The sequence below is a fragment of the Telmatherina bonti genome (assembly GCF_933228915.1).
Source record: "Telmatherina bonti genome assembly, chromosome: 2".
Taxonomy (NCBI): Eukaryota; Metazoa; Chordata; class Actinopteri; order Atheriniformes; family Telmatherinidae; genus Telmatherina; species Telmatherina bonti.
The window spans coordinates 38,928,471-38,955,748 of NC_136620.1; the positions used below are offsets into that span (position 1 = coordinate 38,928,471).

Genomic DNA, 27,278 nt, shown 5'->3' on the forward strand with positions numbered 1-27,278 from the left:
TGTTATGAATTAGCTTTCATTATGTTTTCTTGTCGGTCTGTAAAGCGTCTTGAGATGGCATTGCCGTGATTTCACGCGATATGAAGTTGAATTGAATTGAATTCAATAGATGGAATTGTTCATTAGCAACTGAATCTGCAATTAGTGCTTATTTCTTATTTGTGAACCCACAATTATATCAGTTTATAATTTGTTCTGACTTGTGAGGACATTCCTGCTTGTATGAAATCAGCTTAAAAAAAAAAGAAATGAAAACAGCTAAATGTGTTTCAGATTCTGTCCCAGCCTGTTCTTTTCTGAATGCTTTAAAAAGGAAAGTCCGGGGCATAAATTTGAGGACCTCTGGGAAACGTAAATTTGAAGACCCCTGGCAGCTGGAAACACAAAAACCTAAACAAGAAGAGCGTCGGATCTCCAGATGTCACTGTGATGAAACCTGCAGGGCTCAAAAATACAATGATGAAAAAAATGTTAAGAAATGAAAAAGTTGTGATGCAAAGAGCAGCGTGGGCAGCCTTTTCTGCTAGATCGCTTTTTGGTTTTCTTTTTTAATGACAGGTTTATAAGTTCACACTTAAACAAACTGGCAGTAAAACAGAACTGCTTCCAACTCTTTACAACAAACGATGGGCCTCAGAAAATTACACAATTTAATAAGCATAAATGAAAATATCCTATTAAATGTCATTGATTGGCTCGTGTGTTTTAGCCAAACATGTCATCATATGACAATGCTCAGTGTTGAATTGGGTAAGATGTTTAGCTATTTTTTGGCTTTTAACGTGAAGTCTTGCCTTTAGAAACAAAAACACATGATTTAATGACACGAGTTCGGATTTCATGAAAATGCTCTCCGAAAGCTTCGTCTGGATGCTTATCATATTTCCATCCTGCATTGTTTTGGATCTAAAAGGAAGTTAAAAACTTTCTGATTCTTATATCTGAAATATTTATCAAGTTTAATAAATACTGTTGTTAATTCTGTTCGTTTTTAGAAAGGGAAAATCAGAGCATCTGGCCACAATCTCATCCACTCTGTCTACGAAAGCCTCAGAAAGATACCACCTCCCCAAAGAGCAGAGGAAAGCAGGCTTAGTTCACATTACTTATTTATCGTTTTCTGCTTTTGCAGAAACACTCATATGAGTTTTATGAACACATAAAAGAGACCAAAAGTGAATTACCATGCAAATGGAATGCAATGTTTCTTCTTCTTTTTTTTATGTAGTTTATCCGGCTGTTTATATAACTCAGAGTCCACTTTCTCACGTGTATCACTTATACTTCTTCATCAGCCTCTAAAGCAGTCTCTCTCTCTCTCTCTCTCTCTGCCTGGACAGCAATGAAACCAAAAGGTAATTTAATGTCGGGACTGATCAATATCTGTCCTGTGTCTAACAAATCACTTAAATGTTTTGATGCTGACAGTGACTCTGACGTATAAACTTTGCAAAGCATGGAAAAGTCATTATACAGTATTCTCACAGACATTGGAATCTGCACAAATAAGTAAATACAGAAAAAACCGCTGGGATGGACGTGCACTGGCATGACACGCACGTAGAGCCCGATCAAAGAGAAGCAAGCGATAAGAGTCTCAGAGAAGCCTTGTTCCTGTCAGGAACTAAATACAGAGCTGGAAACATGTCAAAATTCCTTATCAGTTCACTTCACTGTAACCCCCACCTAAAGGATCACCATGTGAAAGAGACTACGCAGTAAGAAGTGGGGTCAAAGGGTCATGTGCTTGACATTAGAGAGATTAAAAAAAAAGGCAGATGTTTGGACATTGGATGATAGAATGATGTAATTTATTAAATTTCTTTCTACACAATGTCCACCGATCAGGAACTACTGTGCACCTACAGCCCTGCTAAGAGTCTAGAGTCACCACTTACAACGAAACATGACAGTAAAACGGCGTTTTTTACCTCCTCTAAGAAATAGCTGTTATCAATTTAGGATTCATTCTTCGACCTGACTGCAGCGTGGGGCTAAAATGAATGAGAAGAAGTAAAAAACAGCAACTTCCACAGCCAGCAGTGGTACTGCGCTGAATGCAAAGTGAACAGAGGAACAAGAAAAGCTATCATTGAGATATTTCTCATGTCAAATCGTTTCGTTGAAGAACAAAAATGTCGGCACAACTTTAGGTGAGGAAAAGCGAGCAAATACGTGGGAAAGAAAGAGATTGTGAAAACCTCCAGGAGCCATTCTTCTCTTGGGAATTCCCCTCATGTGAAAAGGTAGATGATGACAAGCTAATCCGATTTTGCTGATTTGATTACAAACAAAGATTGCATTTAGCTAATGAAGGCCCGGACCTGGTGATACAATAAGCTAATGAAACAAACCCATCCTACATAAAGAATGCCTGATTTTGGAACAACAGAAACTGGAGGTTGTGCTGCTGCTCCACTGCTTTCACCCCTGCTGTCTGCTTCTCAGTGAGAAGAGCAGCATCTGATTTCATCTACAGAGCTGTGGCTGATTTTACAGACTGCTCGGGAGACCGGCAGCTGGCCTGCTGAGAGCACTTAAAGAGGAGCAGGTGTGTGTGTGGCGGGTTGGTAGGTGGTCAAAATGTAGAAAACACGCTTAGAAATCATGAGAGCTCACGCTCCGAACACAGCAAGATGTGGTGTTTGTGTGGCAGAAAGACACGCAATTACTGGGGAGGATTTATGACTGAAAGACACAAACACGCACCCTCATGAGAAAGAGTTTGTCCTAAGTGGTGCTTAAACACGCTTTACGAGAACTAGTCATAATTCTTCACATACGATGCACAAAAATTGTCTACCATCCAAGCCCATCAAGCACTTCAGAGGGACACTTTGCTGATTTTACATTTAAATTCAGATTATTTGTTACATAAAACCAAAAGATGAACTGATGATTTAATGTCAGACTGAATGAAGAGTATTGTGTCGAGCTGTTTACCCCGAGATGTCGCCTCCCAGTAGCCTAACAAGCATTTCTCACGGAAACATGGCCCATCAGCGCTGGATGGAATTATTTTTCATGGCAAACTCCATATAAGACCCAAGTGAAACACCAGAATGAAATAATAACATGCTGTATTTGTATCATGTTTGCTTCAACTGGAGTTTCTTTTCTGTTTCTCATTTGAAGAAGATCTTCCTGTTTGTGCAGACTGAGCTCATAATTCTCATCTTATCTCCTTCTCTACTGCAGCACTTTCCGTAAAGTCACTGTTTTCAACATTTTTAGCTTCCCACACACTCACAAAACCAGTTACATGAAGAATCCTTTGTTTTTATGTTCCATAGCTGGAGACGATTTCCGACCCTGCCTGGAGCCGGGGCTTATGGGTTCTAAACATCAGACCAGCACTGATGTGGCCTCCGCATCGATCTGACGACAGAGCATAAATTCAGCTGATGCTTTCAGGGTTATTTTGAATTGAGCTTGACAAAGTAAGCATGAAAAAGTATGCTTGTATGTCTGTTCTTCATATTTCATCCATTCATCTGACCAATGACAGCGGTCTGTCTGTCTGCAAGTATAGGACTAGGAATGGTTGCCATGTGTGTGAAGGACTGTGGAAGCAGGAGACGAGGTGGAAGGACCCAAATGCAGGACTCACCGAGATGGAAATCTGCAGATCAGCTGATGAAACAGGAAACACTGCAGAGACAGGAACTCAAAGAGCTGAGCTGACAAAAGACAAAACTATGAAAATATGCAAACTGGCAGAGTGAAGTCTCGTTTCCACCAATAGGTGCAGGTTGGGACCAGACGGGACAGTCAGGGTGCAGGTTGGGACCAGACGGGACAGTCAGGGTGCAGGTTGGGACCAGACGGGACAGTCAGGGTGCAGGTTGGGACCAGACGGGACGGTCAGGGTGCAGGTTGGGACCAGACGGGACAGTCAGGGTGCAGGTTGGGACCAGACGGGACAGTCAGGGTGCAGGTTGGGACCAGACGGGACAGTCAGGGTGCAGGTTGGGACCAGACGGGACAGTCAGGGTGCAGGTTGGGACCAGACGGGACGGTCAGGGTGCAGGTTGGGACCAGACGGGACAGTCAGGGTGCAGGTTGGGACCAGACGGGACGGTCAGGGTGCAGGTTGGGACCAGACGGGACGGTCAGGGTGCAGGTTGGAACCAGACGGGACGGTCAGGGTGCAGGTTGGGACCAGACGGGACAGTCAGGGTGCAGGTTGGGACCAGACGGGACAGTCAGGGTGCAGGTTGGGACCAGACGGGACGGTCAGGGTGCAGGCTGGAACCAGACGGGACGGTCAGGGTGCAGGTTGGGACCAGACGGGACGGTCAGGGTGCAGGTTGGGACCAGACGGGACGGTCAGGGTGCAGGTTGGGACCAGACGGGACAGTCAGGGTGCAGGTTGGGACCAGACGGGACGGTCAGGGTGCAGGTTGGGACCAGACGGGACGGTCAGGGTGCAGGTTGGGACCAGACGGGACGGTCAGGGTGCAGGTTGGGACCAGACGGGACGGTCAGGGTGCAGGCTGGGACCAGACGGGACGGTCAGGGTGCAGGTTGGGACCAGACAGGACAGTCAGGGTGCAGGTTGGGACCAGACAGGACGGTCAGGGTGCAGGTTGGGACCAGACAGGACAGTCAGTGTGCAGGTTGGGACCAGACAGGACAGTCAGGGTGCAGGTTGGGACCAGACAGGACAGTCAGTGTGCAGGTTGGGACCAGACGGGACAGTCAGGGTGCAGGTTGGGACCAGACGGGACAGTCAGGGTGCAGGTTGGGACCAGACGGGACGGTCAGGGTGCAGGCTGGGACCAGACGGGACGGTCAGGGTGCAGGTTGGGACCAGACGGGACGGTCAGGGTGCAGGTTGGGACCAGACGGGACGGTCAGGGTGCAGGCTGGGACCAGACGGGACGGTCAGGGTGCAGGTTGGGACCAGACGGGACGGTCAGTGTGCAGGTTGGGACCAGACGGGACAGTCAGGGTGCGGGCTGGGACCAGACGGGACGGTCAGGGTGCAGGTTGGGACCAGACGGGACGGTCAGGGTGCAGGCTGGGACCAGACGGGACAGTCAGGGTGCAGGTTGGGACCAGACGGGACAGTCAGGGTGCAGGTTGGGACCAGACGGGACAGTCAGGGTGCAGGTTGGGACCAGACGGGACGGTCAGGGTGCAGGCTGGGACCAGACGGGACGGTCAGGGTGCAGGTTGGGACCAGACGGGACGGTCAGGGTGCGGGCTGGGACCAGACGGGACGGTCAGGGTGCAGGTTGGGACCAGACGGGACAGTCAGGGTGCAGGTTGGGACCAGACGGGACAGTCAGGGTGCAGGTTGGGACCAGACGGGACGGTCAGGGTGCAGGCTGGGACCAGACGGGACGGTCAGGGTGCAGGTTGGGACCAGACGGGACAGTCAGGGTGCGGGCTGGGACCAGACGGGACGGTCAGGGTGCAGGTTGGGACCAGACGGGACGGTCAGGGTGCAGGTTGGGACCAGACGGGACAGTCAGGGTGCAGGCTGGGACCAGACGGGACGGTCAGGGTGCAGGTTGGGACCAGACGGGACAGTCAGGGTGCGGGCTGGGACCAGACGGGACAGTCAGGGTGCGGGCTGGGACCAGACGGGACGGTCAGGGTGCAGGTTGGGACCAGACGGGACGGTCAGGGTGCAGGTTGGGACCAGACGGGACGGTCAGGGTGCAGGCTGGGACCAGACGGGACGGTCAGGGTGCAGGCTGGGACCAGACGGGACAGTCAGGGTGCAGGTTGGGACCAGACGGGACAGTCAGGGTGCAGGTTGGGACCAGACGGGACGGTCAGGGTGCAGGCTGGGACCAGACGGGACGGTCAGGGTGCAGGTTGGGACCAGACGGGACAGTCAGGGTGCAGGCTGGGACCAGACGGGACGGTCAGGGTGCAGGCTGGGACCAGACGGGACGGTCAGGGTGCAGGTTGGGACCAGACGGGACAGTCAGGGTGCAGGTTGGGACCAGACGGGACAGTCAGGGTGCAGGTTGGGACCAGACGGGACAGTCAGGGTGCAGGTTGGGACCAGACAGGACAGTCAGGGAAACGGTTGGGAAGAGACGGGACGGTTTCAGTGCATCCAGCTCCAACTTTTTGGTTGGATCCTAAAAAGGTAGGACTGGTTGGGTCAGGTGTTCAGGTATCTTTCCCAGTTTTAGGAAGTGGAAAAACAGAAAACTGAGAACCAACCTGCACCAATTTGGAGAAAGAAGTCTTAAAGCCAAACGAACGAACCCACATGTTCTCTACCGCACAGGCTGGACTAACTGACCACTAACACAATGGTGGCAGTGAATAAAGGCAAATCTGGAGCACATATCCAAAGGAGCTGATTAGACAAGACAATAAACAGGTGTGACATTTCATGACCAGAAGCAAGAAAGAGGAAGTAAAGCAGACAGAAAACACGCAGAACAAACTTTACAGAATAAAACAGGAAACACAAGTAAAGTCCAAAATGACAAGAACCACAGAGAAATCATCAGGAGAACAAAAACCCGCCGATCATGACAATACAGGGTGAACTTGTATGGACAGTAACGAGGTTTAGAGGATGAATCCTAATGTGTTTCATCCCAATGGATTAATATTTAACTAAGTTGTCAGACAAGAAAAATGCAAACAATATGTGCAGTACCATCCACCATCATGCAGTTATTAAAGGTTAGTTTCATCAGATAAGCAGCAGTCGGTGCCGATTTTACAGCCAGAACTACAGAAAATGAACATAGAGCAAAAATAATTATAGAAAAGGAAATTCAACCAATCCTCAAATAAAGGAAAAAATAAAATGTGAATAAAATTAAATAATTTAAGATGCTGGAAATCCTGACAATAAAAAGCACAATGGACAATGAAGACCTCTGAATATGAAATGGTTCAACTTTTGCACTTGTGAGCCATGTGATTTCTTTACTTCATTATTTATTCATTTGGCTTTGAAGCCATTTCCGTTTCACTTAGTCGAGTTTAACTTTAATGGGAACGGCCAGTTTCCAGCTTTGCAAAGTGTCAGTGTTTGTTTTATTCATGCATCAGGTGTAACACTTCCAATGCGATCTTTTTGTTTAAAACAAAACTCCTCTAAAGCTGCTGACCTTCCACATTTAACCGTGTATTTCCTACTTTCCTCTGCAATCAGAACACTACATCCTCATGATTGTCAGTTGCATTTAGTTTATATTCATACGCGGCATATTTAGACATGCCAGCCTCTGTGTCAGCTGTGTAAGTAAATAGCTTAAACAGCTGCACTGTGGCTTTTCCACAAATCCCTGCAGGAGATCTTGCACTGTGGTTCCCGACAACAGAACACAATCTGAATATTATTCTTATTCTTCATCTCCATGAACATTACCTCTGAAAGACCCCTTCAAATATAAATGTTTGATTGACCGACTTTCGCCGTTATTATTGTGACAACACATCACAACGTTTCTGGTCTCACATGACAAAAGACCTTTGTTTCCATCCACTAAAGAGAATAAATGTTTGTGAGGCATTTTTGTGAATGAACCACCCTCCTAATGAATGCAGCTGAATGGACAATGGCGATCCAACCCATTACAGATCATTTCTATCAACTGCTCTGCAAGACAAAACAATAAGATTAATAAATGTGGAAATGATTTTTAATGAGAAATATCAGCTTTTTATGAGCTGTTTGTATTCATCTATGTTTTTGTTGGGAATTTTCCAAACACAGCAAATACTACAATAAACTCCGGCCGACTAAAGGCCGTGCAAATGGAAAAAACTACACATCCCTTGTTGAGTTGTAGAAATATTAAAGCATTTTCAGAGTCTATTAACAGAGTATGCAGGCAATGGACGCATGTTAATGAAAAGCCATTAGCAGCATTCTCAGTTAAAACAGCACAGGCCAAATCAATTTGGAGCATTTTATTCCATACGCCGAAGGCTTTGTGTTTAATCCACTGCCAAAGCTGCTGCGCAGTGTTTGTAGCAGATTTTCAGCTGCTTGTACTTCTGAGAGCAACTCAGTGGGGTAACAACAAGCACAGTCGCACTGAGAAAGGACAAACTTTCATCACGTCTTCTTTTTTCTCCAATAAACACTGCGTTTTAAAGAGCACACAAAAGACGACGACGTTCCATTCTCTTTCAGAGGAGAAAGCTTTCAGAGTTCAAATTTTAATTCACACATTGGTTTCACCGCCTATGGCTTAAAGAACAAGAAGGAGCCACAGAAAAGACGCGCTGCAGACATTAGGCTGGTGCATATCTGGAAAGCAGCTGGAAACATCTGAGCATCAAGCTGTTAAATCAATGTAAGAGTCGAGCACATGCACCCTTTTGCTAAAGCAAAGCGTACATCTATAATGCATTTTGCACACGTCTGTACACGAGCCTCATCTTTTACACAGGTGTGGTCATCACAGCATGGTATAGAACACTGTAACAGGAGAGACAAGACTCATCAAGATGTCTGGCTCTGCAGCCCAGAGACCACACAGAGTCTGGATCACATCCACTAAACAGGTAGAGGCTATAAATCACTACTCAGTCACTCCAGAACAAACAGAGCAACAGAGAGTGTCAGGCTGCTGTCACATCACCTACAACTCGCCACATAACTGATTATAGCTTCACATATACACACGCTAAGTCAGTGTACACGTCTAATACAAGCACACACACGTACAGGGTGCTGCAGTCAACAAGGGTCTTATACCGTCCACTGGGCCTGAACAGAAAAATATGTTTTTATGGGCCTAATGTAAACGTCAAGGGCATTGTGGTTTTGATTTACAGAGGCCTTGTGGCCAGATTGTGATGTATTGCAGAGGCGCAGTGTTTTACATCGTGATGAATACTCTTAGCTGCGGGACCAGATAAATTCTAAAGGCACTTGAGGGGGTGCTACATGCCAGGTGCTCTGCCTTGAAGGTTGCCAACAAGGCACCAAACCATTATTCACAGAAATACTGGGCCATTTAGGAAAATTAATTCCTTTATCGAGCCACTAGCTAAACACTCGCATGCTGTTAAAAGAGGAGGAAACTAAAAATACACAAAAAGGTTCAAATGACATCATCATCTGGTGAATAGTTATTTTCTTTTAATTAAAAGATTAAAAGCTCTGAAAATAAAATGTTATTTTCCAGTTTTCTTTGCACTGTGTCAATCTGTTCTTCCTTCCCAACCATCTTTCCACATCCTTCCTTTCTGTTTTTTACATGAGCACAAACAAATGCGGCATGCATGGTGCACAGGAGGTGATGGAAGGACCTTAATGCACTGCGCTCTGCAGAGATGTAGCAGCTGCTGTTTTAGAAACATAAATAAGCAAACAAATGAATAAATATTCAGAAAGAACTGCTTAATGCATGACAAACACAGACTGCTCAGCATGGGAATTTCTTTTTTTTTTTATTACATATATTACATCGCTAACATCACAGGTAAACTGAGGATAGAGGGACTGTAAGACCCAGCTTCATGTGATATATGTGCTTAATAATGTATAGCCCTCATAGTCGGCTGGTGTGCTGGATAGGATGTTGTCAGGAGATGATAACAGTGCTTCTAGTTTAATGCCATAACATACTATAATCCTCTTAAGGTTGGGATACTCCATGATCTCCAGACAAAGGAAGCCTTATGAGGGTCACTTAATCCCAGCGCATCTGATCCCCACCACTTTCTTTCTTCTCTAGCAGTCACCTCTAAGAAATAACATAACTAACAGAACATAATGCATACTGTACCATCAGCATGTGCTCATACTGTAGCAGGCAATATGCAGCAACCAGAGACTCCCTCCTCCCCCGCCAAGCATAATCTCCTCATTCATAGCTAGACTGGGAAAATCTCTGGCGTTGAAAGGGCCTGACAAACACCTTTGGGTGGGATTTAAGAGAGTGCGGGGCTGTATTTATCATAAAATGGAGCTAGGACTCTTGGATATACTGATTTATAGTGGAATTTTGTACAACTAATGGCTCTCTCCCAGCTCAATATTGCAGTCTGTTAAACACTTCTTAACCACTTTCACAGCAGATCATTATTGGAGGGCTTAATGCTGCCAACAGTCAAGTTTCTCTGCAGATGGCCTCATGATTTCCACAAGAGCCCTCGTCTAGTCTTCTTTCTTCCATGGATGATATGAGATTTAAAGATCACCCCAAAGGCCAGCCTGAAAAATATGCTCAACACTGGGACATTGTAAGCAGACAATTAAAGAGACATTGTCACAGACTGGTCCTCAATGGATGCCACTGAAAAAGAACAGCCTTAAAAAAGCTTAACCTTACCTTTTCAAAAACAAATTTGTACAAAGTAGAACCCTTTCAGCTATAACTTTGCAGCAAAACGAGCTTAAAATTCAGTTTAATGGACAGAGATAAGCAGCTTTTAAATTTAAAGGAAAGAAGACGGTTGGAACTCCAAGAATACGTCTCCACATTCACGAGAATGAGATGTTTTGATGTTTTCTTCCCAACCACTCAGCCTAAAAACCTTATGAAAGAAAATATAATCTTGAGAAATGAGAGGAGGACGTGAAGCAGTCAGTAGAGTTTTACCTTGGGCAGCCTTGGAACTAAATGAAGCAAAATAAAAAGTTGATAGAGAACAAAAACTAACATTTTAGAGTCTGATCTGAAAGTCATTGAGAATCAAAGTAAACTTAATTCCAGAGCGATGAACAGGAATTATTTCAACCTCAAAACTATGGAAAAGGAAAAGGAATTGCCTAAAATCCCACTGGCTAATGTACCCCTAAGTACTGTGAATGAGTCTTCTATTCTTTAAGTTTATTATTTAGACTGTACAAACTATTTATTTTCTTTTCTAGCTGGAGAACCTTCTGAACAAACATGAAATTCATTATGCATTTAAATTTGGCAAATATGCATGAATAATTCAGACTTCACTGTGTTGCAAGCAGAAACAAACTCACTTATCTGACCCTTACCTTGGCTGTTCGGTGCTCAGTGCCAACAAGGGGTGTTGTGCAAGGATCGACAATCAATAGGCTTAATAATTTGCTTTTTTTTCTCCTCTTTTCTTTTTTTTCCCCATTAACAGCAACCATTATCTAACCCTTATCTTCAAGGGGTAAAATAAAACCCCAGGCAACTGCATTGGCCAAAAACAAACATGGCCAAAACCCGTGAAATCTACTGAAGAGCTCATAAATCTTTCTCTGAAAAAAACTGGCCAATTTGAACCCAGATCAAATCCCTCTGAGTTTGTGAGTCTATTTTTTCTTGTAGAAAATAAGTTTTTCGGTAAAAGTAATTTCGTTCTCTCTGAAAGATGTGTGGTTCAGTTGCACACGTTAGTGAACATTTACTGCCACCAACATGTGAAAATAAGCAGAAGCTATGAGGTATAGAATCAGAAGCGCCAAGCTCAAACGGACAATGCTACATCAGGTAGCATTGTCCGTTTATCAGCAGGTAGCAAAAATGCTGCTGATAAATGTTTAAATTAACCAGTAGAATCTTTTAGCATGCTGTTGAAAAAACTTTTAAAGTGATTTTCAAAGAAAAAATATTAAACAGCTATTTTAACACCTTGAGCCAGATCATGAACTGTATAAATCTTAGCTGCAAGCTAGCTAGTACCACCAGCTGCCCACATGGTAGTGTATCTGTGTGTGTGTGTGTGTGTGTGTGTGTGTGTATTATCAGATTTAATCAGTCACATTTATGAAGCAGATTCAATGTCATGACATAACCACTCATATGCCTCTGGTCTTGGTTTCAATTGTTTTTAGTATTGATGTCTCAATCACACACGCTGTTAGCCTCATAGCATCATTGCTAATTTGGCTAAATTGCTATATGTCTCGCTAAAGACTCCTAATATTGCTGGTAGCTATAAAACCTCAAAATATTGGGTTATTATGCTATAGGGCTATTATTAACATTATTAACATTAACTTCAGTGTAGCAATGAGCAATTCACATTAATGTTATGCAATACTGGAAACTCAAATTCTTCTTGCAGTCCTCTGAACACACATTTCCTTCATACAAATCAAGGATTTTTATGTCGGATCACCTTGTTTCTTCTCGTTATTTCATTATAACTTAGTGCTGTAAAAAGATTTAATAAAACATTTGAAGTTATTATTTGTAAAAAAAACTTCTAATATCAATGCTGTTGTCTGCTCGGTGCTCCAAAAACACCAGTATGAGCCCCTCTTTCTCTTTTTTATTTGCAGACTTGATATGAATACAATTTTCCAGCAACGAGGTCAGCTTCTTTTTGTGAGAGATTTCAATTTAAAAGGTTGCCTCTGATCCTTGTTGATCCTTGGCATTAGCGGCAATGATACTTAACAGAATCCCTAAAAACAACCCATCTGTCTATTTGTCTGTCTCCCCGGACTCATGCAGACCTGTGGGATTCACACAACCCCTCCACCTCTACACCACAACACACTTTTATGCACAAAAACAGCTGCAAACCACTGACAGATTACCAGCTAGAGATCTCACAGACATAATCTTTGTTTTTCAAAGAATTTCAGCATATCAAATAACAGCAGTGTCAACATTCTCTCCAGAAAGACATTTCATGAAAGGAATCAATGCGATTATATTGGTTTAACTGAATATTACATTTAGATATACAATGCAGCTAATCTTATGCCAGCATTAGGATAAATATACGGATGTGGTCTCCATTGTCAAAGGATTAGAGAAGAGATGAGTGTATGGTCAAATAAAAGAGGAAAAGGAAACTGATTAAAAAGACTGCAGAGTGAAGCCTCTCATGCAGACTGGACCACAACTACAACTAACAGAAAACTGCCATGAATCATGTAGTAAAGGGTGGATTATCATGTTCTTCTGTACACTAGAAAGCACACACACAGAAACACACCAATGTGATGTTAGGGCCTGACAGAAGGCGCCTCCATAAAGGGAAAAAAGGAGAAATTCCCTGGCTCATTGGGTTGAAATCTCCTATTAATCCTTACTCACCCTTTCAGCCATGCCCATTAACCACCACTCTGCATCACACACACACAAAATCCACAGCGATTCCAGACCAGCTGCCCAGTCACCTCACCATGGTGACAAACAGATCTGATTAGACACACTGAAGGAACCTCTGCTCCTCCTCTGTACACGGACACGCTTGGATAAAAGATGGCATTATAACGAAACCAATGAAATATCTTTAAACGTGGCAGAAAATAAATGCTCCAGTTGATAAGAACGCACCACTAGACCGGCTTCTCCAATGCGACTGATGGACCGAAGGGCGGTGCGTGTGTGCTCTGCAAACAGAATGATATGTTAAAAGAATATGTTTCATTTGAAAGATTTGACAATGTTTCTTTTTCTTACTATGTTCCCGTCGTTGTGGAAAATGTATAAAAACTCAGTGGTAACGCTTGCTTTTCTTTGAGCATGCTGTTTTAGTTTGTTGACAGGCCTTTTTCTTCCTCTGTGGAACCATGCTACACCTTCTGAGTATAATTAAACCCTGCTTATCTTGTAGTTGCCTGTCACTGTGAATAAAACATAGATTATGTCTTAGGATATGTCTTATAAACTAAAAGACAAATTTCTACATGACAAATCTGCAGTGTGATTCTGCCTCCAGATATTGCCAAAAGGTTTAATAAGTATCTTTAGACAAAAATGGACATTGTGTAACATTTTCTGTTGTTTTCTGGCTAAAAATGGATGTGTACAATTATGCATGTTATCAATGGTGTCTTATGACCACTAATAATCCAACACATTCTCATTATTTGTATTTGCATATCATATGCATTTTTCATGCACATGCTAGGTAAGCCTGTAGCTAAGAGCCATCTTGAAAGTACAGCTGCTGATAAGGGACAAATAGCATTATTGTGGAATAAAGAGAGGTTTTCCCCTGCAAGCTAGCATGCAGTGATGGAGATGCTGGCAGAGAAGATCACAGAGAATTACTACCCCGAAAAGTTTGAAAAAAACTATCATTTACAAAAATGCAGGAGCATATTGTGCAGCAGCAGCGTGGGAAAGCTAAAAACCCACGTAAAAGGTAGTGTGACTGGAACATCCAGTTCCAGTCACACTACCTTTCACATCCAAAAAGTAGCATCAACATCAAGCTAAGCTTCCCTGGGTGGAAGAAAGAGAAGGGGGAAACTGTAGTTTTCTCTTTTACCACTAACTTATCTGTACTGCCTAAATTAGCCTAAAGCTAACTGTTTTCATTGGGTTTTGTTAGCGTTGCTCATTAGCATCGACAACATCCTGCTAAAATCCACCAGCCTTGTTGCTGCAGAGGTGGATGTTTTTCATGCTTTCAGTAGCTTTTAAAGTCGCTGTAAATGCTGGCTTTTTGTTGAAGTAAATGCAGCTTAAAAAGCCTTCCCACTGGCTTTTAGTTTGGTTTTACTGCGACTGGAGGTCAGCCTTTACAGAGACTAGCTACTGAAACAATATGTAAACATATAGTTCCACCAGAAGAGATTTCACTGTATGTGTCTGTGCTGTTATAGGTTTACATTTTTGGAGAAATTGGAATTATCTTTCCAACAAGTCATCCTCATGCCATGTATTCGTTCTGCTCGCACACCCCATGAAGAACAGCATGACGTGGCTCACCAGTGTTCTCGAGGCTTTTTGCTACACGGCGGCTGCCCTTGTTGCAACAGGTGTTGGAAAAGGGGAGGAGTGTTGGAAAAGGGGAGGAGTGTTGGGAAAGGGGAGGAGTGTTGGAAAAGGGAGGAGCTAGAATGCATAATTAATTTGAATACGATACACAATCTCACTGTTAGCTAGAAGTAATTCTTACACAATGTTCCTCTAAATCACCCTTCTGTTTAAAACATGCTGTTTTAATTGAAATGAGAACATTTTTATGAGTTACTGTTATATATAACATTATTTATTCTACAGCAGACGCTTTTATCCAAAGCGACTTACATATGAGTGAGAACAACACAAGCACAAAATCAAACAGTAGAGGACATCGCAGGAAGATTCTAGTGGACTGTCCAGTTGGATGCAGATCCTTGCATGAAGTGCTACACTCCTAAAAGGGCAAGCGTGGGTTTGATATAAGGAGGTTTTAACAAGCTATTCAAACAGTGCTGTGTATTTCTGTGACAAACAATACTGTGTCATCTTCTTTAGTGCTTAATAAAACTCATTTAAACCTTTTTGGTTTTGTTTCAGCAACCTTGAATGCAGGATTTGTCATCTTCCTTAAAAGACAAGAACCTATGATCAATTTCCTTTTTGAAAAACAGAGGAATGCATCACAGTATTCATGAAGCCTAATTAGATGAGTGGCTTATCAGCAGGAGTATAGGTTACAAGCTGACACTAAAAGGTGAAAAGAATATAAAAATACAACCTGAGTGTGATTAGGCTGCAAACATGTAGTGCTATGAAAGAAGGGCTGCACATTGTTGGATTTGATTAAATTATAACCTGCAGCATCCATTACAAGGCAAATTATTTACCCAAGAAATGGAAAACATTGCTTCACAGAAAACTCTTTAATTTTCTAAAACCAGCCTCACTTAGTTTTATGAATTCCATAAAATAACACAAACCGCGTGACAGTTCAGGAGCTTACGGGAAAATGTGAATATTTATTTAATGACATTTCCGCTGTTGTGCAAAAGGGCTGCAATAATTCAGAAGTACTTAACTTCATTATCTTTCAGCAGAAGTTAATTTGGTATTCCATGTGTGTTGTAATCACTAAACATATAATAATAACAGACTTTTAGTTGTATAAAATAAAAATGTTTTTCATTGGGATTCTGTCTTTTTTTTATGCAGTTGCCAGAATAAGATGTCCCACAACTGAAAGTATAGTTACATAGTTAAAAATTTTATTTTAAATTTGTATTAGAAATTGTATTTTAAATGCTTCATCTGAAACATTCACAAGGAAAATTAGTTGGCAGATCTTCATCCTGGGTTCACCTGCAGTGTGACTTCTGCTACGATGGAGTCACGGAGTTAAACAGGCAGCAAACTTCACTGAACATTTTCGTAATATCAAAGGTTAAGGTTAGTTTTAGGTAATGAATTTAACTTGGTAATGGTTTGTGGTATTCAGTCTCTCAAAGTCTGGCTCATTTTCCACAAAGTATCCCATGACAAGGTGGAGACGCCACACTCTGACTTGATTACTTCCAGCAAAAAGCATCCTTCCAGTCTACTGAGGGGTTTGTAAGCAACTGAATGCAACCTCTCTAGCTGCTGCATTTTACAGCTTTCTGGTCGACTTGAACCAGGTGCTGAAGCTGAGCTGGTGTGGGTTTTTTTTTGTTTCTAATTAATTCTAACTAGTGATAAAAATTAATGCAATAAAATAGCAGGAAAATGATGAAAAGTAATTTGTGGAAACAATGCTGCATGTTTCCTGTCAGGTCTTGTCTTATTTCATTCAGTAAACTGGGGACGACTTGAAGAGTGCTTTTTTATTTTCTTCATCGCCATGGCAGTCTCAGAGTCTTACGTTGGTAACCATGACCCCACTCCTTGCACCATGTGTAACAACTTTTTGATGCCACTGTAGGATCAGTTTTCCAAACTGAGATCTGCAATGAAAACACAAGGAGGAAAGGAAGCGAGGAAAACTGGAGAGGCAGGCACTGTGGTCCCTGATGTGGCTGAAATGTCTGATATTAACTGGGTGATTCTTAACAGATATCATGACTCTCCCTGAGAGTTAGGTTGGGAAACTTGGTCATCTCACCGAGGCTCAGAGTAGAGTCTCTGCTCTTCATCATCCAGCGGAAGCAGACGAGGTGTCTCTGGCATATGTTTAGGATGCCTCCTCTATGCCTCCCTGGTGAGGTGTTCTGGGCATGTTCCACTTGGAGGAGACCCCAGGGGAAGACCTAGGACACGCTGGAGGGATTATGTCTCTCAGCTGGTGTGGGAAAGCCTCGGGATCCCCTTGACAAGCTGGTAAATGTGCCTGAGGAGACAGAAGTCTGGGCTGTCCTGCTTAGCCAGCTGCCTGCGAGACTCGACTGCAGATTAGCGGCGAGAAAATGGAAGGATTTTTACCAACACCTGTGTTCTTCACACCGAAACTGGTTCATCCAAAAGGACCCAACTGAAAAGCAGCTCAGTGCAGAGAGGACCACACTGGGCTCTACATCGGCAAAGCCAAACATCCACTCAGAAGACGGACGGCTCAAGACAGCGGAGCCAACTCATCAGGCCAGAACCCAACTCTTTTCCTTCATCTTAATGAAAAGCACGAACCACAATGTTAAAATCTTGAACAGAGAAATTTGAGGAGGGAGTGACAGAGGTCAACTTTAGTCTCATTTCCACCAACAGGAGCGTATCAGATCAGGATGATCAACTGTAATGGAGCTACGTTGTTAATCTGTCTCTCAGGTAAGGTCACAGTATCAGCCGGATCACGATAGTTACCTCAGTTACGTAACAGCATGATGCTATCGCAGCACAACACTTATCTTAAAGTTAAACCCAAACACAAAGTGCGTTCTTCGGATTTCCATGGAACAGTGTTTCATGACAGCATTTTAAACGGAGATTTCATGAACAAAAATCTGTTTCTCTAAACAAGGAAAGTGACGAAAGATTGGGCATGTCAGCTTCCATCCTATTGGGTCAGATCGCCTAGATAGGTACCCCAACAGGTGGATCCAAAAAAAGTAAGATGGGTCTGCTCGGATACTAAAGTATCCTTCTCAGTTTTTTGTGTTTGGAACAAGCGGCAACCTCCGGTGGTAAAAAGTGAAGCGTAAGCGGAGGTCCATAAAACTGCAGTTCCCCCCCTCATCCACTAGGGGCTGCAAAACAGAGCAAATCCCCACAGACTCCCATGTTAAAAAGACCAACTTCACAGCAGGAATAAACATGTTTAAAGCAGGAATAAACATGTTTAAAGCAGGAATAAACATGTTTAAAGCAGGAATAAACATGTTTACAGCAGGAATAAACATGTTTACAGCCTGGTTCAAAAATCCATTTTAGGTTTACCTTCATGACAACTGTGGGGGAAGTGAATTTTTTTCTATCTCGCCCATTTAAAAATAAATTTAATGTTGAAATTGGCACATTTAGGGGCGTGTCCTTTTGATTGACAATTACCCGATCTCCCGCTTTAAGTAAGCAGAACGTAGAACAACTGCAGTTTTTAGCCAGTTAACAACATGACTTAGCTTTAGCCCGCTTACCTCCGTTAGCCGGTTAGCTCCTGTTATCTCCGGGTTAGCTCGGTTAGCTCTTAGCTACAGAAAGCTCGGAGTTCGCTCAATGTCAATTATCCACCATGACGCTCACAGCCCCCCTCTCAGCTCCACCTCTTTGCCCATATTTGTATTTTCCAGGTGAGACGACACGCATGACGCTGCCAAGATGGTGATGGTAGGAACCGCCCACCGAGCTTCAATTCAGCTCTTCAGAAACCTACAGGTGACGTCACGGAGGCTCCGCCCATCTTTTATATACAGTCTATGGTTTGGAAGCAAAGAAAAAAGTGTCCCGACCCACCTGTACCTGAAGCAACTCAACCTGACCCGACCCAACAGGACCAGCACCCGTTGTTGGAAAGGAGCTTAATGTTTCTCTACTGTGCAAAGTGTAGAAGACGTTGCTTTTCATCGTCCTACAATAGCATCCTTTTGGCTTTCGCGATGAGATTGACAACACTTATTCACACATGACCTCAAGTGAAACTATGGATAATAAACAAGACCTCAAATGAGTCATGACTAAACTGAGTACTTAGGATAGTGAAATTCCCCACTATCCTGCTAAGAAAACAACTATCTTTAAGAAACGTAACCTGATCCCGTTGACTTGGGTTAACCTGCACTGGAAACCATGACCTGGATGAATGAGAACCTTTACATAAGCAGCACTGGAACCAACATAGTCAGGTATATGTGAACTGCTTTAATGTGATTTCTGGACAGCTTTATGTAATTACAGTGACTATTTTGTGCAAAAAAAGCAACATACCTCCTTATGAGAGTAATTTACATTTTAAATTTACACAAAAGCTGCATTGTCGGTGCCAAAACAAGTAACTGATCCATTATCTGTGATAAAAAGGTAACAAACAAACACAAATGAGCCTCTGTGTAGCCATTACCAGAGAGAGGCTCCTACACTCCCAGGCTGCTGTGCCATGAAGTGAAGCTACACAGAAACCCATCAGTGGGGTAAATGTGTGGTGGGAACAGATTTAGAAGATTTAGAGTAATGGAATAATCATTGTATGAGAAAAGCGGAGCAGAGTCATGCAAAGCTACTTGTGGCGACCTTGGATTTTGTCAATACAATCAGACGTGTCTATCTTTTACCAAAATAAAAAAAAAAGCCACACATAACAGGGCTTACTGCCTTGCAGACATCATGAGTCATGATTATAATTGATTTTATAACAGCAACAAATAAGGACAATAAGAAAGAAAAAAGGATTTTAGATGAAGATTGGAAAATAGTAATGTTTAAAATCATCTTCCTGAGATTCTGGGAAGAACTCTGATATGTTCTCCACCACACTGTGATGTCGCTCCCTCTGTATACACGTGTGTGTCTACAGGGTATAAGTGACTGTTTATGTGAGTGTGATGGAGCTGCTGTGTATCAGCGTTGTATGCTGTCTGAGGAGTCGGGGATTGTGCTGTCACTGAGGTGTGGAAAGACTTGCCGGGAGAGACAGAGACAAAGTGAGGAAGAGGATGAAGCATGTGGGTGGTCATGGAGGGAAAAAGGTCGGAGGATCCGTTTGTCTTAATCAGCAAAGACTGTGGAGGAGTAAATGGAAGGCAGCTTTGCCAATCACAAGGTGGAACAGAAGCTAAATTAAGCTGGAATACTTTAGCTTTCATTCCTGTTATTTCACCATTTCAGCCCCCCCCAACCTCTTTATCAGCCTCAGCTCTTTTTCTCCTTCCTCCACCGTCTCCGAGTGGGAGTTGTGATCTCAGATCAGTACGGCTGTAATGCCCTTCTCAGTGACTGACAGAGGATACAGTCTGGCCTTTGGGCCCCAGTCGGAATGGCTGCAGATCAATACCTGCGCTGGCTGCCTGTCAGCATTCACACACACATACATCCATGTGCATCTTCCAGCACAGACATTCACGTGCAGAGTGAGCATCAAAGCCCAGCTAAGCCTACTGGCATTTACCGGAACAGGGTCTGGATGTGTGAAACACCGCAGGAGGGGACATTCCCAGGAAGAGGAGAAGCGGGGCTGCAGGATGACGGCATTCTGGAATTCTGCTCGCGGATTCTTCTGGCTCCGCTGGGAGGTTATATTAAGCAGTCTGGATGGACAAACCGGCTGACGGACTGAACGCAGCAACAGGTTGAGGAAACAATCAGGAGGGTGTGTGTGTGTGTGTGTGAGGGGGTGTTTAGCGTGTGTTTAGTTTAGCGTCTTCTAAATGACACCATGGAGGTTCTTTATCTGTGTGTTGATCTAAAGACTCATTTCTGTTCCCTTATCCTGGGAATCCACTAACGGCAGACATGGAGCTTAACTGGAACGCAGAGGGAATCATTTCAGATGTTCACTCAAGTCAGACGGGTTGGAAACGGACCGGTTTCCCGCTGGCTTCAGCCGAAAGAGGCCAACAACAACTGATTTTTATCACACAAATGACAAAACACCAAAAAGACAAATAGGAGAAAAGCAGCAGCTCTCCTGGACGATCTCTGTCCACTGTGGCATTTTTCTTTTCCACAGCGATCTGAACCTCAGATCATTCCAGATAGTTTCAATCCGTCCCCAAGTGAGTGACACGCAGACAGCAGCGTAAATCAGGGGCAGAAACGCGCTCAAGCTCTCGTTTCATCGAGCTTTGAGGACATGTGACGCGTCAGCTCCGTGTTAGAAGTTATGAGATCACACAACATGTAAACATCTTCACAGCTGAATCCTTATGACAGCAATGCATGAACGCATGTTTGTAATTACGCAACATCATGAGAAGAATTTAAAATGACCTCTAGGGTTGCTGCCCTGCAGGTTTCAGAGTTTTCCTGGTTCAACACACTTGACTCAGATTAATGCAGAGGTGTCAGACTTACTTTAGTTCAGGGGTCACATGCAGTGCAATCTGATCTCAGACAGGTGGAACCAAGAAAATAACAGCATAATAACCTAGAAATAATACATAATCCTAATTTCCCACTTTATTTTACAGCCAACAAGTACAACAATTTTACATTTGATGAATTATTCTTTTAAAAAATATCAGGAAAAACCTGAAAAAATACTTTCAACATAATTTAATTCATTATCTGAACCGTTTAGTCCAATGAAGGGGAATCCCAGCAGTCTTTGGGAGACTGGTCACCCTTTCTTAGCTTTATCTGTCAACCACAATGAGCATGAAAAGTTTTCAAATACTTCCAAAATGCAACTAAACCAGTTCGTGTTAATATTCACTTCTGACTGAAGATCATCACGTTGCCTTGCTGAAAAAACTCAATTTGTGAAGCTCGACATGCGAGCAGTTGTACACACAGTTGCAGGCTGCATTAATAGAGTGAATATCTCTGCATTATTTATTTTGTCAATGAAGTCTGCAGAAGAACCAGTTTCATATGAAATGGAGGCGCTCTGCAAGCCAAACCAAGTAGCTCAACCCTTCCAAACGTTCAGTGCCTCTATGCTCACCATCGTCTAAACAAAGCCAAAGTGCTTCCCCCAATGCAAATAAACCGCCTGACCGCGATTGCCATCTCTCCACAGTGTGTTGCGTCACTCCTTCATACCGCATCAATAAGAACGAGGTGTATAAATAATGCAGCCACATATCTGACACTCAGAATAACACCGACACCTCCGCGCTCAACTCGTCTTTCTCTTGCTTGAAGTAATTTACCGGCTCTCACTGCCGTCACAGAGTCAATCAATGACCAATTAAAGACAAGCACATGAAGTCTCTCGTGGTCACCGGTGCATGTTGCGCTGCTTAGTCTGGAAAATAAATATGTAAATGGTTCTGTGGTCGAACCGCATCCGTCTTTATCCTTCAGCCATCGCAGGACACAAAACCCTCACACAATCACACAACCCTGCACGATCCCAGCTTTATCTGAGCTAACTGCTCGTCATTGGGGACCTCTGTAGGATCCATTCTTTAGTCTACAAAAATGCCAGGTGAGGAGCAGATTGAGCTGCAAAATGCAGAATGTTTATTGTAATAATTATAGGATGGATGCCAGGCAACATCTAATCTACTAAACAACCCTGTTGCCAAATGCTCGGTGGTTGTTTTTGCCTAATTACACACTTAATCACGCTGAACACTAACGGTCCTCACGCTGCCTTTCTACTCTCCAACAGTTTTTGTTGTTCTGCTGCACAGAGGCTCTATTGATCCTGCCACACAGAGAACGGTACAGCCAGGGCACAGCTGATTAAAGCCAAGATTAAAGGAAGGAAAGCAAAAAAAGCTACAGTAACTTCGGAGATGCCAAAACAAAGGCAGCGGTGCGAAAAGTCAACAAGAAAAAACGCAATACTTTCCCTGAATGCAACACTGCTGACTGAAGCCATTTATCACCTGATTCTGTCGGATATTTTTCAGGGTTTGTGGAGTATTTTGCTTTTATGTGCAGAAGAGACCTTGATCCAAAAAATTTTACAAATACAATTAAATAAATATGAAAATATTACATGTGCACCGTAAAAACCTTTACAATAATATATCCTCATTTCCACAAAAGGTGGCGCTGCACTAGTATTTACCAAAAGAGAGGATATGCACACAAAAGCAGATGAAGAAGAAAACTCTGTTTCCTCCTCTTGTAAGTTAAACGTGGAGACCATAGACTGTATATAAAAGATGGACGGAGCCTCCGTGACGTCACCTGTAGGTTTCTGAAGAGCTGAATTGAAGCTCGGTGGGTGGTTCCTACCATCGCCATCTTGGCAGGGGCATGCGCGTCGTCTCACCCGGAAAATACAAATATGGGCAAAGAGGTGGAGCTGAGAGGGGGGCTGTGAGCGTCATGGTGGATGATTTGACATCGAGCGAACTCCGAGCTTTCTGTAGCTAAGAGCTAACCGAGCTAACCCGGAGATAACAGGAGCTAACCGGCTAACGGAGGTAAGCGGGCTAAAGCTAAGTCACGTTGCTAACTGGCTAAAAACCGCGGTTGTTCTACGTTCTTCTGACTTGAAGCGGGAGATTGGGTACCTGTCAATCAAAAGGACACGCCCCTAAATATGCCGAATTTCGAGATTAAATTACTTTTAAACGGGCGAGTTTAAAAGTACAGTTTGTCATGAAGGTAAACCTGACCTATTAAACCTAAAATGGATTTTCGAACCAGGCTGTAAACATGTTTGTTTCTGCTGTAAACATGTTTATTTCTGCTGTAAACATGTTTATTCCTGCTGTAAACATGTTTATTTCTGCTGTAAACATGTTTATTCCTGCTGTAAACATGTTTATTCCTGCTGTAAACATGTTTATTCCTGCTGTAAACATGTTTATTTCTGCTGTAAACATGTTTATTCCTGCTGTAAACATGTTTATTCCTGCTGTAAACATGTTTACTTCTGCTGTAAACATGTTTATTCCTGCTGTAAACATGTTTATTTCTGCTGTAAACATGTTTATTCCTGCTGTAAACATGTTTATTTCTGCTGTAAACATGTTTATTCCTGCTGTAAACATGTTTACTTCTGCTGTAAACATGTTTATTCCTGCTGTAAACATGTTTATTCCTGCTGTAAACATGTTTATTCCTGCTGTAAACATGTTTGTTTCTGCTGTAAACATGTTTGTTTCTGCTGTAAACATGTTTATTCCTGCTGTAAACATGTTAATTCCTGCTGTAAACATGTTTATTCCTGCTGTAAACATGTTTATTCCTGCTGTAAACATGTTTATTTCTGCTGTAAACATGTTTATTCCTGCTGTAAACATGTTTATTCCTGCTGTAAACATGTTTATTCCTGCTGTAAACATGTTTATTTCTGCTGTAAACATGTTTATTCCTGCTGTAAACATGTTTATTCCTGCTGTAAACATGTTTACTTCTGCTGTAAACATGTTTATTCCTGCTGTAAACATGTTTATTCCTGCTGTAAACATGTTTATTTCTGCTGTAAACATGTTTATTTCTGCTGTAAACATGTTTATTCCTGCTGTAAACATGTTTACTTCTGCTGTAAACATGTTTATTCCTGCTGTAAACATGTTTATTCCTGCTGTAAACATGTTTACTTCTGCTGTAAACATGTTTATTCCTGCTGTAAACATGTTTATTCCTGCTGTAAACATGTTTATTTCTGCTGTAAACATGTTTATTTCTGCTGTAAACATGTTTATTTCTGCTGTAAACATGTTTATTCCTGCTGTAAATATGTTTATTTCTGCTGTGAAGTTGGTCTTTTTAACATGGGAGTCTATGGGGATTCTCTCTGTTTTGCAGCCCCTAGTGGATGAAGGGGAAACTGCAGTTTTATGCACCTCCGCATAGGCTTCACTTTTAACTTCCGGAGGTTGCCGCTTGGTGGAGACGAAACTCTTGCTGATTTGGGTTTTTATTTTGTCGTATGAAAGTTGTTGTTTCCCTTTCGGCTTGTCCTTTCTTGAAGGGGTCACCACAGCGATTTATCGCTCAGGAATACATTTTACGCCAGATGCCCTTCCTGACATAACCCTCCGCATTTATCCGGGCTTGGGACCGGCCCGCAGAGAACACGCGTCCTCTGGCCTGCAGCAGCGCAAGGAGCAGGACTTAAACTGCCGACCATCAGGCCACATGACGAGCCGCTCTCCCACCCGAGCCACTTCCCTTCGCATAGTGTGTCTTATGCAAGTATCCTGCAGAAATCCACTGCAACAATGGACGCAGTATGAACACCAGACGAGGCAGAGGACCCTTAACACCATCGCTATGGATTTACCCACAATGCAACGCTACGCCACATGCAGGAAAGGACTTTTTTGTAGTCTTTTTACTGTATTTGGTCCACTTGAATCGGGCCGAGACCTGTGTTTGTAGGCGGACCGCGTCCGCTTCCTTGGTCCTTAAGCGCATTCACATTTCCCCAAACGAAGCGGACTTCCTGAGTCATCGGAAAGGCTGATGCTAATGTGCCCTAAAAGAACTTTCTGGGAGTTTCACTAAACATTACGTTACAAATTCATATTTTACATAAAGCAAACATGCAGCGTGATGGGGAAATAAAGTATTTTGGATCAGTTACCTCACAAAGATGCAAACTCTACTAAATGAGCGTAGAAAAGAACATGATGACGGTCATACTGAGAAGGTTAAACGTCGGACTGACAGAGTGAGATCCTTTTACTCCTGAAGAAGTCTGACTGAAGTTAGTTCTGAATAGAAAACAGGCAAAGAGCTTAAAGAGGAATTACTCAGGAAATCTGCCATCTGTCATGCTTATAAAACATATGCGACTGAAGGCGTCCATAGTCTGTAGCCGGATTCTAAGGTAACAAACAGGTTGAGAGAGACATGACATGCAAAGCACAAAGCCTTGACCCTGCAGTCTAAAAACACCATTTATAACCTCCTCCTGTGGCTGCTTGATAGAGGGCTTCCTCAGCCCTCGTAGCCTTACACGACTAGGGTTGCAGCTCCTCTCTCTGTGTCTCACTCAACATTCTCCTTATGAGGCTCTGTCACCGCAGGCATCGTCCCAGAGCCTGACGGTTCACTTTCATCTTAAGGCAAAGGTTAATTATAGTTACCCTCTTGAAGTTGTGCCCATCTCTGAAGGATACCATACAGCAGAAAGTTCTAGATCATCCGTGTCGTCCTTCTTTTGTATGAAAGACTCCATCCTCTCCATAAAATTCTGCAATCTGAATAAGTTTATCAACCTTGTTACATTATAATTATTTCTGTTCACAGAGCCGTCCCCGTTGCTTTGAGGGATTAAATGAAAGAAACAGCTGAGCCAAAGTACTTTTCCATCTTAGATATATATTGAATAAACAGAACAATACACAGGAGACGCAGGAGGAGGAGTGCTTCTAAATCCTCCCAGGCAATTAAACACTCTCAGTTTCAATTTAGTGCCAAGTTAACAGTCTGCCGTAGCAGATGGAAGAGCGATGTGGCAGGTGAAAACAGACATCTTACCTTTTTGAGGAGTGAAGAGAGACTGTCAGCACCCCAGGCTGGGCAGGTCCCACGTCTGCGAAAACAAACAGTGACTGTCTCAGTTTCTGGTCTGTTTTTCAGCAAATGTTCCCTTCCTAACGCCTTTACACATTCCTTTCATTATTATTTATTTACCCCACCATTTGTCAAATCTTTATTAAAGCAGCAAGTGCTGTACAAGCTTGTATTCCCAACCCAAAACTCACATAATCCCATGAATTATAATGTCCTAGAGAAACAAGCTCTTTCAAACAATAAAACAGGGATATAAAATGTTGGCTGGACTCTAAACCAGGTTGTTGTCGTTAAAATTTGAACAGCATCCATAGCACAACCTCAGGCGGACTGTGTTTATACCAGGTTACTCAGCAGGAAGCTCCACTTGTCTCTGTGTGATTTTAAAGGAATAGTGGGTCAGCCGTTTTGAGCTTTGCGAAGTGTAACAAGGTGCAACATGTCAGTATGAGAAGATTAGTCTGGAAGAGCTGATGTAAAAACCACATGGTCGTACAGCTGCAGAGCCAACGCAAGGTGCCCTGAATAGCAAAGTGCTTGCTGTCCACCTTGAATGATGGCTCTCCACGAGCATCTTCAGATGCAGGAGATGTCGGCAAGCTGATTTAGTACTGCAATCTCACACAACGGGAGGCACTTTTCTTTCCAACGGATGACTTATGAGGGCAGCGGCGCCATTTTCATTTCCATTTTATGTTGAGAGATTGTAGCTAAAGTTTCTCTTGATCTGTTGTGAAGGCAGTTGCATAAACTCGCAGATAGACTGTTGTCCTTAAAGCGGCACAAGGACTTTCTGTATGGATGGCGATGGCCTCCAGATGTTCAGATTTCACATTGACAATTGTGAGAAAAAAGGCAGATTCATAAATAGACACAAAGACGTTTTAGCAGAAGAACAATGTCCTTAAAAATACATACAAGTAATTTGATTTTGGTTAATGGGAAGACAGGCTGCCTTGCTGTAACACTTTTTAAAACATTTCTTTTTTTGTGCAAATATGTTTTTTTAATGGGCTTTTGTAAAAGAAAGAAAAGACAAGGACAGAGTAGAAAGAACTAAATTCAGAGTTTTCCATTTTTATTAAAAATGCATAAAAAGCTGAGGTCACGTTGAGTGCGACAAGCTTGTTGAAGCAGACAGAGAAACAGCACGAAGCCAAGTGGTAAGAG

The 27,278-nt window shown here is 43.0% G+C and overlaps 1 protein-coding gene across 1 annotated transcript in view; it reads right to left on the reverse strand.

Moving 5' to 3' along the window:
• The window catches only part of tspan9a (tetraspanin 9a), a 241,406-nt gene that overhangs the window by 145,596 nt on the left and 68,532 nt on the right, over positions 1-27,278 (reverse strand). The window contains exon 3 of the mRNA XM_079246822.1: positions 26,073-26,127. The gene's annotated coding sequence lies outside the window, so the exon portion shown is untranslated. The remainder of the gene's footprint in view (positions 1-26,072; positions 26,128-27,278) is intronic.